A 14,492-nucleotide genomic window follows, 5' to 3' on the forward strand; every position below is an offset into this window, starting at 1 on the left:
GAAAGAGAGAGCCAGGCAGAAGTTATCCCCTTTTATGACTTAGCCTTCAAAGTCACCTGGGGTCACTCCTGCCACAGTCTCAGGCCTGCTAGATTGAAGGGATGGGAACATAAATCCCATATCTCCATGAAGGAGATCAAGTCATCGAGGTCATTGTAAGGAGGTCATGTGGCATGGGATATATCCGTGCATTCACCTTTGGAAAATACAATCAGCCACAGAGAGCAAACAACCCCAGCACCATCCCACCCCTGAGCTTTCACGGGTGTCAGTGACAACAAGCATCGTAGGATGAAAAGAAGTCAGCAGTCATGAAAAAATAAGGCAGCAAGAAGTACAATCCTTTCCACCTCGTCTCCCATGAGAGCAGGAGGTTGGGAATGAATCCATCTGCCTGAACTAGAGAAGAGACGAGCAAGGTCACTGGGCCGAGCCTGTGGGTTTGGGTTTCTCAGCTGGCCTGTTACGATGAAGCTTGTTCTTGTCTATTGCTGCACACCAAATTACCATAAATTTAGCAGCTTCAAACAACACCCGTTTATTATCTCACAGTTTTGTAGGTCAGGAGTCCAAGCAGGCTTGGCTGGGTTCTGCTCCGGTTATTACAAGGCTGAAATCCAGGTGTCCGCCAGAAATTCTGTTAGCCAGGGCTTCTATCATCAGTTCTTCTCTGCAGGTCGCTGCTAGGGAGGTCCTGACCACCAGAGGGCCCTAGAACCACAATCCCTGTCCCAGGGAACTTTGCTTGCTCTCCCGCCCCTTTCTGTCAAAATGCCGTCCGGCCACCAGCGGCAGCAGCGTCTGGGAACTTGTTTGAAAAGCAGAACCTCAGGACTTAAAACCAGACCTGCTGAATCAAAATCTGCATTTTGTCAACTCCCCCACCCAGGCAATTCGTGTACACCCTTGAGGGCCAGGCTGTAACTCAGTGGTTCTCTACCTTGGCTGCGTGTTAGAACCACCAGAGGAAGTGTGTGTGTGTGTGTGTGTGTGTGTGTGTGTGTGTGTGTGTGTGTGTGTGTGTGTGAGTGAGATGGAGTCTCCCTCTGTCGCCCAGGCTGTAGTGCAATGGCGCGATCTCTGTTCACTGCAACCTCCGCCTCCCGGGTTCAAGCGATTCTCCTTCCTCAGCCTCCAGAGTAGCTGGGATTACAGGCTCCCACCATAACGCCCGGCTAATTTTTGTATTTTAGTAGAGACGGGGTTACACCATGTTGACCAGGCTGGTCTCAAACTCCTCACCTCAAGTGATCTGCCCAGCTCGGCCTCCCAAAGTGCTGGGATTACAGGTGTGGGCTACCGCGCCTGGCCCAGAGGAACTTTTAAAATCCCTGATGCAAGGGACTACCCCCAGAGATTTTGATTGCATTGGTCTGGGGTGCAGCCTGCTGCCCGGATTGTTAAAAGTTTCCCTGGGGATTCTACTGTGCAGTTAAGGTTGAGAAGGGCTGCAAGCCTGGGTCATTGCACACTGTAAGAACCTTGTGTATGAATGGAACTGTGCTATGGAACAACTCCACGCCACCTGTGTGTGTAGGCATAGGAGAAACACATAAACCCTGACCCTCAAGGGTCTCCTGGAATGCAAGACCTCAGCCCTCAGGGGCCTTCAGATAATGGTGCGGTCAGGGCAAACATGGAACACCAAGGACGTGTGATCTTATTTTCCAGGTGCTTCAAAGACTCAAGTCAAACACCAACTGCTCAGATAGCAAATTCTAGTTCACCCACCCCCACCCATGCTCAGTGATGGGGCTCATGGCAGTTTCCTGTGTTTGCTGGGCTCGCCTTTCTAACTCCACTGTGGGCCCCCTGAGAGAAGTAATGAGTCGGGTCCCCACTCAATGGAGTCCCGTTCGCAATTGCTTTTGTGACGTAGGAAGAAACCAGCTGGCGGTGGAATTGGTGAGTTGTGCTCCAGGAAAGAAGGTGCCTGGAAGACAGAGATCAGCGATGTTAGGAGGAGGCACTCTAAAAAAATGTATTCTTTCCTATTTATACAGAACTTCATGGTTTCCAAAGCACTCTTAGGTGCACTGTTGCATTTTTATAACACCCATCTGCATTAGAGTAGAGTAGGTTATCTGTACAGATGAGGAAAACTGAGTGACAGAGGCGTAAATAGATATGCGGGAATTTGCATGAGTCAGGCAGAATTAGAACAAGAAATCGCCTTCCTAAATTTCCTAATTTCCTATGTGCTGTTTCCAGGATGTAGCAATACCCAGCTTCTGACTTCTCTTTCCTTACCGTTGAGACCATTTCTGGGGGATTTTGTCTTCATTCTTTCTTTTTGTTCTCCTCCCCAAAATTGTGGGTTTGTTTAGTCATTCTGGAATTCTCTGTTAATCTCCCACCAAATGTCCATTGACGTACTTGATTTCTCATTTTTCAAGGAAGATTCACCAGGTGTAAATTCTTAATATATGCTAGCAAAGACAATGATTTCATCACATTATAAACTTCTCGAATGCAAGAAACTTATTTCCCATTGTATCTCTAGCACCTTTGACAAATATTTGTGGGATGAATGAATAATGAATGAAGGGGATTTGCAAAGTTAAATGTGAGCGAGGGAGGAAGCAGACCCAGGAAATTAATCTGGAGCCAGTCTGCAGGTGGTGTGGTGGGCGTGGTTGTAACCTCCGGACCAAGAACTGTGAACCATGGTGCACAAAGAGATACTGTCAGCACCACAGAGAGTGGGTTTTATCTTCTCAAATAATGGCCAACTTTCCTGCATCTTCTTCCCTTTTCCTGCTCCTCTTGAGGATGTATTCTCTGCTCAAATGAAATGCTGAAACGTGGCTGGGCGCAGTGACTCACACCTGTAATCCCAGCACTTTGGGAGGCCGAGGCGGATGGATCACCTGAGGTCAGGAGTCTGAGACCAGCCTGGCCAACACGGGGAAACCCTATCTCTACTAAAAATACAAACATTAGCCAGGCATGGTGGTGCACGCCTGTAATCTTAGTTACTCGGGAGGCTGAGGCAGGAGAATTGCTTGAACCCAGGAGGTGGAGGTTGCAGTGAGCCAAGATTGTGCCACTGCACTCCAGCCGGGGTGACAGAGTGAGACTCCATTGCAAAAAAAAAAAAAAAAAAAAAAAGGGCTGAAACATTCTTTGAAGAATTCAGCGAGCCTTTGGATACTGACTTTCAGTAAAGGCCTCCCCAGCTCCTTGCCTTTTTTTCTATAAAGTGTCCTTACTCCTCTGGGGTCAGAAACCCTTCTCCTTCTGGGGTCCCCAAACAATGCTCCTCCCTGAGACAAATGAGGTGTGGGAAGGATGTGAGTGGCGTGCCCTTCCTCCACCACCGGTGTTTCTGCTGAAACCATATTCACTTTATTAAATTAATCAGGGAAGAAGGGAGGGGGAGAAATGAAAATAAATCAAGCTTGCAGCACATTCAGCGGTCATCGTGAGGTCATCCTGCTCTCTGACCTGCCCTTCCTCACAGTAGTTTGGTGTCTGTTGTTCTAGAATCACACAGACCTGTTCCAAGATGATAGTTCCCCTTAACTGCCCTAGAGATAAGAACTTGAACATCATGAAATGTTAAGTTTTGGCCGGGTGCAGTGGCTCACGCCTGTAATCCCAGCACTTTGGGAGGCCGAGGTGGGTGGATCTCCTGGTCAGGAGTTCGCGACAAGCCTGGCCAACATGGTGAAACCCTGTCTCTACTGAAAATACAAAAATTAGCCAGGCATGGTGGCAGGTGCCTGTAATCCCAGCTACTCAGGAGGCTGAGGCAGGAGAATCGCTTGAACCCAGGAGGCAGAGGTTGCAGTGAGCCAAGATGGTGCCACTGCATTCCAGCCTAGAAGCCAAGAGTAAAACTGCCTCAAACAAACAAACAAACAAAAGAAATGTTAAGTTTTCCATTTGAGATATTTTTTCAGATTCTGTATACTGATGAAACCACTGATGCCATTTGGTCTGAAGGAACCCACAGGAGCTGCTGACTCACTAAAGAATGCAGTTTTCACACCCTGATTTCATCCCCCTAACCCCAAGCAATCAACCACCCCAATTCTCCAGCTCCTCGTCCTTCCATGATCCCCTTAAAATCGCCAGCCCAGAACTCCTTGGGGAGATGGATTTGAGGGTTTCCTCTCATGTCCTCACTTGGCACCCTGTGATCATGAAACTCTTTCTCTGCTGCCAACCCTGCTGTCTCAGTGGAATGGTCTGTCACTGCACAGTGGATGTGTGAGCCTGTTGGTCCTATAACACTGCTTCATCAGAATGCTCTGAGGCTTCATACCCCAGGCCCACCCTGCACTGGCCAGCTCCCCCTGCCCTTCTCCCCATTGCTGTACTCCCACCCTCCTCCACTTTCTTCCCTGAGAGCTGGCTCCCAGGGTCTGCAGGGCTCATCCAGGTTGGTTCTGTGGCCAAGGGGCATGGTTCCAGCTCAGCCCCTTCTGCCCCTTGGACTGAGAACCAGGGTCTGCAGTCCACAGTGGAGTAGGCCTTGTGTATGGGCTCTGGGTCCATACTTAGGACCTTATGAGGGGCACGTGATGGAAGGAAGAGGCTTCCCCTAGTGGGCATTTGATTGGCAATGGGAAGGCTTAGAAAGGGGTCACAGTCTGGAAAGCTTCATGGACTGCATCCCACCATGAAGGAAATTGAAACTTGGCTTTTCCATTCTCAGGTTACAAGGGAAGAAACTTTCATGATGGTGTTGATAAAGAATATTCTGACTGAATAAGTTGGGGCCAATTTGGGGTTGGGTCTCAGGGAAATGAAGAGGCTGTAAGAGCCCAAATCTTTCCTTTCATGTGGCCCCCAGAGTCTTTAAACTCTCCTACTTCTTCAAGGCCCAAGCCCCTTCCTTCAACTCATCTTGGATCACATGTGAACAAAGTAACAAACATTTATTAAGAATTTGTATTCACAGCCTGGCACGGTGGCTCACACCTGTAATCCCAGCACTTTGGGGAGGCCGAGGCTGGTGGATCACCTGGGGTCAGGAGTTCGAGACCAGCCTGGCCAACATGGCAAAACCCCGTCTGTACTAAAAATCCAAAAAATTAGCTGGGCGTCGTGGCGGGCACCTGTAATCCCGCAACTTGGAAGGCTGAGGCAAAGAATCGCTTGAACCCGGGGGGCAGATGTTGCAGTGAGCCGAGATCATGCCATTGCACTCCAACCTGGGCAAAAAGAGCAAAACTCTGTCTCAAAAAAAAAAAAAAAAAAAAAAGAATTTGTATTCACAAAACTTTGTGCCAGGCTGGATGCAGTGGCTCATTCCTGTAATCCCAGCACTTTGGGAGGCCAAGGCAGGAGGATCGCTTGAGCCCAGGAGGTGGAGGCTGCAGTGAGTTATGATCGAACCACTGCACTCCACTCTGGGTGACAGAGCAAGATCTTATCTCAAAAAAGCAAAAAATCACCCAATTCTGTGCCACAGGGAAACTTTTGGGGACTATGAATGCACACATTTGCTAGAAGCCATTGAAGTATACACTCAAAATGAGTACATTGTATGTGTAAATTATACCTCAATAAGTTGATTTTTAAAAACTGCATCAGAAGATTGGCAAGAATATTGGTAATTGTCAAAGCTGGATGATGGACACGTGGCAGCTCATTATGCTTTTCTCTCTACTTTTGAGAATGTTTAAATTTTTCATAATAAAAAAATAAATTTACTCTGTGCTAATACATTTAGTTCTGGGAAGCAAAGTGTCATTGGGTATGTAAGAGTCACACTTTAATTCTTCCATGTCACAAGCAATTCATTGAGCACCAGCCTTGTGCCAAACATTGGGCTGGTACACTGGAAATCTTATGACAAGGTCACAGCCTGCCCTTGTCCCGATGGTTTGCACAGTGGAGGGAAAGAGAAGGGCGCTTAACAAATAATTGCCCAGGTAAATGGTGACTTTCATAATCCATATAAAGAAGCCAGATGCCATCAGATATGATGGAAGAACCCACCTTGCTCTAGGTAATCAGAAAGGCTTTCTAGAGGAGGTGGTGGTTAAACTGGGTGCTGAAGGATGAATAGGAGAGTGAGAGAAAAATACAGGAGCATTTGTTGTTATTGTTGTTGTTTTGAGACAGGGTCTCACTCTGCTTCCCAGACTGGAGTGCAGTGGCACTCACTATATAGTGGCACTCATAGCTCACCATAAACTCGACCTATTGAGCTCAAGCGATCATCCCGCCTCAGCTTCCCCATTAGCTGAGACCACAGGTGCACACCACTATGTCTGGCTAATTTTTTTTCTTTTATTTTTTGCTAGAGACAGGGTCTTGCTATGTTGCCCAGGCTGGTCTTGAACTCCTGGCCTCAAGTGAGCCTCCCGTCTCACCCTCCCAAAGTGCTGGGATTACAGGCGTGAGCCACAATGCCAAGCCGTACACAGGAATGTCTTAATTCAGCAAGCTTTTACGGCATCAATGCTATGTGATTAATTCCAGGTACTTTTCCCTGGGGAACTCTTATTCTACCAGGAGATTCCAAATGGTGGTAAACACTTTATTATGATTCAAAGCGTTAATTACTATAATGGAAAAAACCTATCTCATTGGGAACCAAGGAGAAAAAGAATTCTTGGAGAGAATTATTGCTGAAGTATTTACAGTGGAAGTTGCTGCTAAACGGGGTGTTAAAACACAGTTGATGTTCACTAGGTGCCCCAAAGGTCTGCATGAAGCAGAAGGGCTCCAGCTATTCAAAACCTCAAATGAGCACTTTGTTCCAGGAAGAAAGACAAGGGCCTGAAACTGGACTTTGGAAAGCGGGTGGATTTGTAGAGGAAGGAAGAGTATTGCAGGAAGGTGGATCACACAGGTTTTAAGGGGTACCTTCTGGTGGTGTGTGAGAGACAGAGTGAGTGGAGCTGAGGGAGCACCCTGAAGAGCCTGAAGAGCAGGGGGATATTTGGCTGGGTGTTTAGCTAGGGTAGGGTCAACACGGAACCCTTGGATGCCAAGATAAGGAGGTTGGAAAGGACCCTGACAATGGGACCTCACTCCCAGTTGCATTCCCCTATCACTGCCTCAACTTTAGGTGTGTGGAAGAGCAGACCCTGGTGGCCTTTCAGTACCAAGAGTCATCTTTGGTCAAAATTGCTGAGGATCAGGTATGACTGGGAGCACCTAGTCTGGCTGGAGGCAGAGGTGGCCAGGAGCCGAGCACCAGGGGAGAGAGAGCTCTCAGCATGATGAGGAGAGCACTGTCCAGTTTCCATATTTCCTTTTGGAGGAATCTTCAAGTTCTCCCAACTTGATTCAGGACAGGTGACCCCCAAACTGGGGCTTAGCATATGAGGGTTCTTGGCTTTGCTCAAGAAAGAATTCAAGGGTGAGTCAGTATGGGCCAGTGGTAGGGTAGAAGAAAAGAGGTTCGTTGAAGAAGCCGTGTTACAGCTCCATGACTGCTCCTGCAGAGCAGGACTACCCGGTCCCGTAGGCAGACAGCAGCAGCTCAGAGCAGTTCTGCAGTCAGATTTATGCTCACATTTAATTGCATGTAGATTAAGGGGCGGTTTATGTAGACATTTCTAGGGAAGGGGTAGTAGCTTTGGGGTCATTATATCATTGCCATGGAAAGGGGTGGTGACTCTCCGGTGTTGCCATGGCAATGGTAAACTGACATGGCGCACTGGTGGGTGTGTCTTATGGAAAACTGCTTCCCTCCCATCCCTGTTTTAGCTAGTTCTCAGTTTGGTCAGGTGTCTGAGCCTCACCTCTGGAGTTGAGCGCACATCCTACCTCACGGGTGTACTGCAGCCAGTGAGTGTCATTGAGTCCCTGCATATAACAAACAGACTCCGAGATCTGCCTTCACCCAGTGGCAGTTCATGACCTTTTGGACATGGTGCATAGATAGTGATAGAATAGAAAGGCAGTAACATCATCCACTATGCATTATCTTCGTTCTAATCATAAAATAAGTGTTTGAAAAATTAAGCATTATATTTTCAGGTGCCTTTCAAATTCTAGACCCAGCGTACATACATGCATACATATATATATATTATGCATAACACATCTATGTGCCGTATTTACTTTTTTTTTTTTTGAGACAAAGTCTCACTCTGTTGCCCAGGCTGGAGTGCAGTGGCGCCATCTCGGCTCGTTGCAAGCTCTGCCTCCCAGGTTCAAGTGATTCTCCTGCCTCAGCCACCCGAGTAGCTAGGATTTCAGGCATGCGCCACCACGCCCAGCTAATTTTTGTATTTTTAGTAGAGATGGGGCTTCCCCACGTTGGCCAGGCTGGTCTTGAACTCCTGACTGGCCTCCCAAAGTGCTAGGATTACAGCATGAGCCACTGTGCCCAGCTTTTATTTACTTTATAACTGTACTTACCTTATGTAGTGAGTATATATGAAGTAGTGTTAAAATATACATATTTAACATTTAAATATCATGCAGCATTAAAAGACATGGCTGGGTCCAGCGGCTCCCATCTGTAATTCCAGCACTTTGGGAGACTGGCAGGCAGATGGAATGAACCCAGGGTTTTGAGACCAGCCTGGGCAAGATGGTGAGACTCCATGCCTACAAACAATACAAAACTTAGCCAGGCATGGTGGCATGTGCCTGTAGTCCCAGCTACTCAGGAGGCTGGGGTGGGAGGATGGCTTGGGTGTGGAAGACCAAGGCTGCGGTGAGCTGGGATGGCATCATTGCACTCCAGCCTGGGTGACAGAGCAAGACCCTGTCACAACAAATAAATAAATAAACAAACAATAAAAGACATATAAATAAATAACTGTCCTCTACCTTGCATCCACATCCCATAATCAATCATTTTCATCTTTTGGCTCTTCTATTATTGCTTTATGTTGCTGAATAATTTGCATATTCTAATATCTCTTTTGCATTTTAATCAGTATTATTGAAGGATAGTTTATATTCAATAAAATGCATCTCTTTTTTGTTACTTATCGTTTTGAAACACCTTTATTCCACATGTGTTTATTAAGTGTTTACGATGCTCTAAAAGTGCATTACAAATAAGTCATCAAACCACTAGCTTAGCATATTCACACAGGCATGTCAGCAGTGGGGAAAATAAAACAACTAATTATAATGTCCCATTAATAATATCCTGTAAATATCAAACAAAATGCATTTTTTTCTTTGTCCTCATTGCAAACTATACTGCCTAGGCCATCTGTAAACAAAAATTTTTGTGTGTATTATAAGTATTTCCATCAGTTTGGGATTCTTAAACTCAAAATTCTTGGCTCTACCAGTTGCAAACTTTTAAAATTTTAATTCTAATCAGTCATATAAATGCACAATAGAAAAAGTCAAAGAATTCAACAAGATTTCTAAACCCAGCAGCTCTCTTCTCTACCCCATGCCGTCCCACCCCATCCCCCTCTCCAGAATTAGCCACTCTCTCTTTTAGTGAATAGTTCTATTTTCATCTCTTTTTTTTTTTTTGAGTTGGAGTCTCACTGTGTTGCCCAGGCTGTAGTGCAGCAGTGCCATCTCTGCTCGCTGCAACCTCTGCTGCCCGGGTTCAAGCGATTCTCCGGCCTCAGCCTCTCAAGTAACTGGGATTACAGGCATGCACCACCACACCAGGCTAATTTTTGTATTTTTAGTAGAGACAGGGTTTCACCGTGTTGGCCAGGCTGGTCTCGAACTCCTGACCTTAAGTGATCTGCCCACCTCAGCCTCCCAAAGTGCTGGAATTGCAGGCATGAGCCACTGTGCCCGGCTCCACGTTTATAAATAGCAGGTTTATATACAGTCTTGAATTTGAGTGCTATATATTATCAACTTACTTTTTACTAGAAGATGATGAATTCGCTCTTTTCACTCCTCTCCCACACACATATTTCCTTCCCCTCCCTCAATCCTCCCAGAATTGTCATGTCATGATTTTTATTAAGTTCACTGATTATGTTATGGAGATCAGGAAAATGTTAGAGATGAGCTATGTCGCGCGCTGTCCTTACATTTCTTTCTCATGCAAACTTTTTGCTTTTCTTTACAACTGTAGTTAAGATTTGTCCTTTTCTCTGCTTTGAATAATTTAAACTCCAATCTCTGTCCTTCTGCTCCAATCTATACTTTCTTCAAGCCAGCTGCATGATTCTCCTGCTGGGACTTCACTTCACCATCTAGTCATGTTGGTCCTCCATTTTCTCTTTCCTGGTTTATTCCCTTGTTTAGGGTGAAAATATCTTCCAGGAGCTTCCTGAGAAAGACTGCTTGGGAGGAAATTTTTTGAGACATTGTTTGTCTGAAGATGTCTAACCCTATTTCCTCTTGAGTGATAATTTGATAGAAGTCCAGGTTAAACAGCAGTTTTTCCCCAGAGTGTCCAATGTCCTCCCACCTATGATCCTTTGACTGTGATCTGTTTCGCTTTTTTTTTTTTTTCTCTCTGGAAACCTCTAGAACTGATGTTCTGAAATATTATTACCATATTTTAACAACTGTGGAGCACTCTGCAGGCTCTTCAAATTTCTTTCAGTTACGGGGACATTTCTTTAATACTTTCTTCACTACTGAAGTTTCTGTTTTCTCTTTTTTGGAATTTCTGAATTTATCCTCTAATTTTCTTATATTGTCTCTTATTATCCACTTTTGTCTTTTATTCTACTTTCCAGAAGTTTTCCTTTTAGTTTGTCATTGTTGTTTTTTAGAGACAAATTCTCAGCGGCTGAGCACGGTGGCTCATGCCTGTAATCCCAGCACTTTGGGAGGCCGAGGCGGGCGGATCGCAAGGTCAGGAGATCGAGACCATCTTGGCTAACGCGGTGAAACCCCGTCTCTACTAAAAATACAAAAAATTAGCCAGGCGTGGTGGTAGGCACCTGTGGTCCCAGCTACTCGGAAGGCTGAGGCAGGAGAATGGCGTGAACCCGGGAGGCGGAGCTTGCAGTGAGCCGAGATTGAGCCACTGCACTCCAGCCTGGGCGTCAAAGCGAGACTCCATCTCAAAAAAAAAAAAAAAAAAAAGAGACAAATTCTCGCTCTGTCACTCAGGCTGGAGTGCAGTGGCACTATCATAGCCCACTGCAGCCTCAAACTCCAGGGCTCAAGCAATCCTCCTGCCTCAGCCTCCCAAGTAGCTAGGACTGCAGGCTTGTACCACTTGTACCACCATGCCCTGTTAATTTTTTAATAGAGATAGGGTTTCACTGTGTTTCCCGGGCTGATCTCAAACTCCTGGTCTTAAGAGATCCTCCCACTTTGGTCCCCAGTGTGGTGGTGTTGGGTGACCGGACTTTTAAGAGGTGATTTGGTCATTAAGAGAGACTGATGCCATTCTCTCGAGACTGGGTTAATTCTGGAGGCAGTGAGTTCTCACTCTTTTGGGACTGGATTGGTTATTGCAAGGGCAGGCTGTTATAAAGTGAGGTTCCCGTTAAGTTTTGCCCCTTTGGCACACACCTGCTTCTCTTCTGCTTTTCCATCATGTTATGATGCAGCACTAGCCCCTCCCCCAAAGCCAACCAGATGCCACCCGCTTGGTATTGGACTTTCCAGCCTCCAGAACCATGAGCTAAATAAATTTCTGTTCACTATAAATCACCCAGTCTGTAATTTATAGTGGTATATTCTGTTATACCAACAAAAAATGAACCAAAACAATCACTGTTCGTTTAGATTTACCCACACATTTATCATTTTCATTGCTTGTTATTCCATCTTACAGCTCATATTTTCCCTCTGATATTGCTTTTCTTTCTTCTGACCTAATTTTTTAAGAATTTCCTTTAGGGGGATATGTTCATACAAAATATTTCAGTTTTTCTCTGAAAGTGTATTCAGTTCATCTTCATCCTTGAATGATTCTTGGGCCTGCAGCTCTAGATGGACATGTGTTTTCTCCCAGCACATCAAAGCTATTGTTCCATTGTCTTCTCGTTCCCATTTTTGCTATTGAGAAATCAGTAGAAAGTCTAATTTTGTTTTCATATATGTAATCCATCCTTTATTTCCAGCCACTTTTAAGATTATGTAATTGTCTTTGGTATTCTGTGGTTTCTAGGTATGCTTTTTAAATTATTCTTTAAAAAGTGAATTGAGGCCGGGCGTGGTGGCTCATGCCTGTAATCCCAACACTTTGGGAGACCGAGGTAGGTGGATCACCTGAGGTCAGAAGTTTGAGACCAGTCTGGCCAACATGGTGAAACCCTGTCTCTATTAAAAATACAAAAATTAGCCAGGTGTGGTGGCACATGCCTGTAGTCCCAGCTACTCAGGAGGCTGAGACAGGAGAATTGCCTGAACCCAGGAGGTGGAGGCTGCAGTGAACCGAGATCACACCACTGCACTCCAGCCTGGGTGAGACAGAGTGAGACTCCGTCTAAAAAAAAGAAAAAAAAAGTGAATTGAATTAATGTTTAATTTTATTTATTTTATTCCTTTTTTATCTATTTTATTCTATTTATTTATTCTTTGGATTTGTTGGGCTTCCTAGACTACTAGCATTTTTCAGTGGCATATTCTTCATCTGATTTTTTTTTTTTTTTTGAGACAGAGTCTTGCTCTGTCACCCTGGCTGGAGTACAGTGGCATGACCTTGGCTGACTGCAACCTCCACCTCCTGGGTTCAAGCCCTTCTTGTTCTTTACCCTTCTGAGTAGCTGGGATTACAGGTATGCACCACCACATCTGGCTAATTTTTGTATTTTTAGTAGAGAGGGGGTTTCACTGTGTTGGCCAGGCTAGTCTCGAACTCCTGACCTCAAGTGATCTACCCGCCCTGGCCTCCCAAAGTGCTGGGATTACAGGTGCCTGGCCTCTGAATTTTTTTTAATGTTGCTTTTATCCTTTTTCTTTTGATAACTTTGTTCAGTTTCCTTGAATACCCTTTCTTCTCTATCTTTTTAATGAAACTTTCCAAACACAGAAAAGTCGAAAGAACTATACAGCAAATAACTGTATACATACCACCTATGCCCTTAACATTTCACTGTACTTGCTCTATATGACTTTTTTATGTGTCTAAAGTGAGTTGCGGACATCAGGTTCCCACCCCTAAATCTGCCGGTTATGCATTTCTCTTTTAGCTACCTTTGACTTGGGGGGATCTCTTCCTGTGCCAAGTAATTGAAGACATTTGTGCACAGTAGGGGGAAGCTTTTGTTTCTGCCTAGCAGGAAGCATCTCCAGTTTCCAGGAACGTTGCTAATTTAGAGGAATATGTGTATGTGTGAGTTGCTTAAACTTCCTTTGCCCCAGATGGCCAAGAACAGCATCCAGAAAGCCACTCACAGTGCAGCAGCTCAGCCCCACCTCCTCCTGGCAAGCAGGCAGCATCCTGTCCAGACAACTGTGTGTCGATCCCTCCTCCAGCACTGCTTTCCTGGCCCCAGACATCAATGGCAGCAAGTGCCAGGAAGGTTCCAACGGCCAGGCTGTATCTCTCACTCTTTGTGTTCCAAACAGGTGACTGCTGGTTTGCCCATCACAACGAGCCTCTTGTGCCTTGTAGGCTTAGTCTAAGATCAGAACCATGGGCACTCCTTCTTGGCTTCCTCCTCGACTCACTTGACTTTTCCTGTGTTGGTAGCTCTTCCTCCTCTGACCTTTCAGATACCCCCTAGTTATGCCAGAAGTGCAGAGTGCATTTATGTTTCTGAATCCTCCTTGCTGGTCTGGTGTAATTCCTGAAAGAAGGCATACTGCAGTAATTTTACTTATGATTCTTTCTGCTACTAGCAAGATCAACCAGGTATTTATTTATTTTTATTTTTTAGAAAATTTTAATATAATTTTAATGTTGTAGGGAGCATGGGGAATATGGAGAAGGGCAGGAAGAGACTTTTGTGGGTGATGTTGGTCAGCTTGATTGTGGTGGTGATTTCATGGATATATACAAATGTCAATATCAAAGATCAAAATTGTATAATTTAAATATGTGCAGCGTATCATATATCAGTTATACTTCAATAAGCCTGTTAAAATAGTTTTAACAATGATGATATATTGCAACTTGTCATTAAAATTTTATGTATTTTAAACTAATTGAGTTTTTATACATGAAATTGTACATGTAATTGAGTTTAAAATACATAAAATTTTAATGACAAGTTAAATTTTATAACATACATGCAGTAAAGTGCATAAATCTTAAATGCATAGTATAATTAATTTTTCATATGACTACCACTACCACTCAGATGAAAATATAGAATACTGGCTGGAAGCAAATGGCTCATACCTGTAATCCCAGCATTTTGGGAGACCAAAGCAGGAGGATCACGTGTGGCCAGGTATTTGAGACCAGCCTAGGCAACATAGCGAGACCCCATCTCCACAAAAAATAAAAAGTAAAAATATTAGCCAGATGTGGTGGCACATACCTGCAGTCCCAGCTACTCGGGAGGCTGAAATGAGAGGATCAGTTGAGTCTGGGAGGTTGGGGTTACAGTGAGTTATGATTGTGTCACTTCATTCCAGCCTGGGCTACAGAGCAAGACCCTGTCTCTAAAAGAATAAGAAATATATATAGAATACTTCCAACACTTCAGAAGATCCCTTGCGCCCTCCTA

The sequence above is a fragment of the Gorilla gorilla genome, chromosome 20 (genome assembly GCF_029281585.2).
Source record: "Gorilla gorilla gorilla isolate KB3781 chromosome 20, NHGRI_mGorGor1-v2.1_pri, whole genome shotgun sequence".
NCBI lineage: Eukaryota > Metazoa > Chordata > Mammalia > Primates > Hominidae > Gorilla > Gorilla gorilla.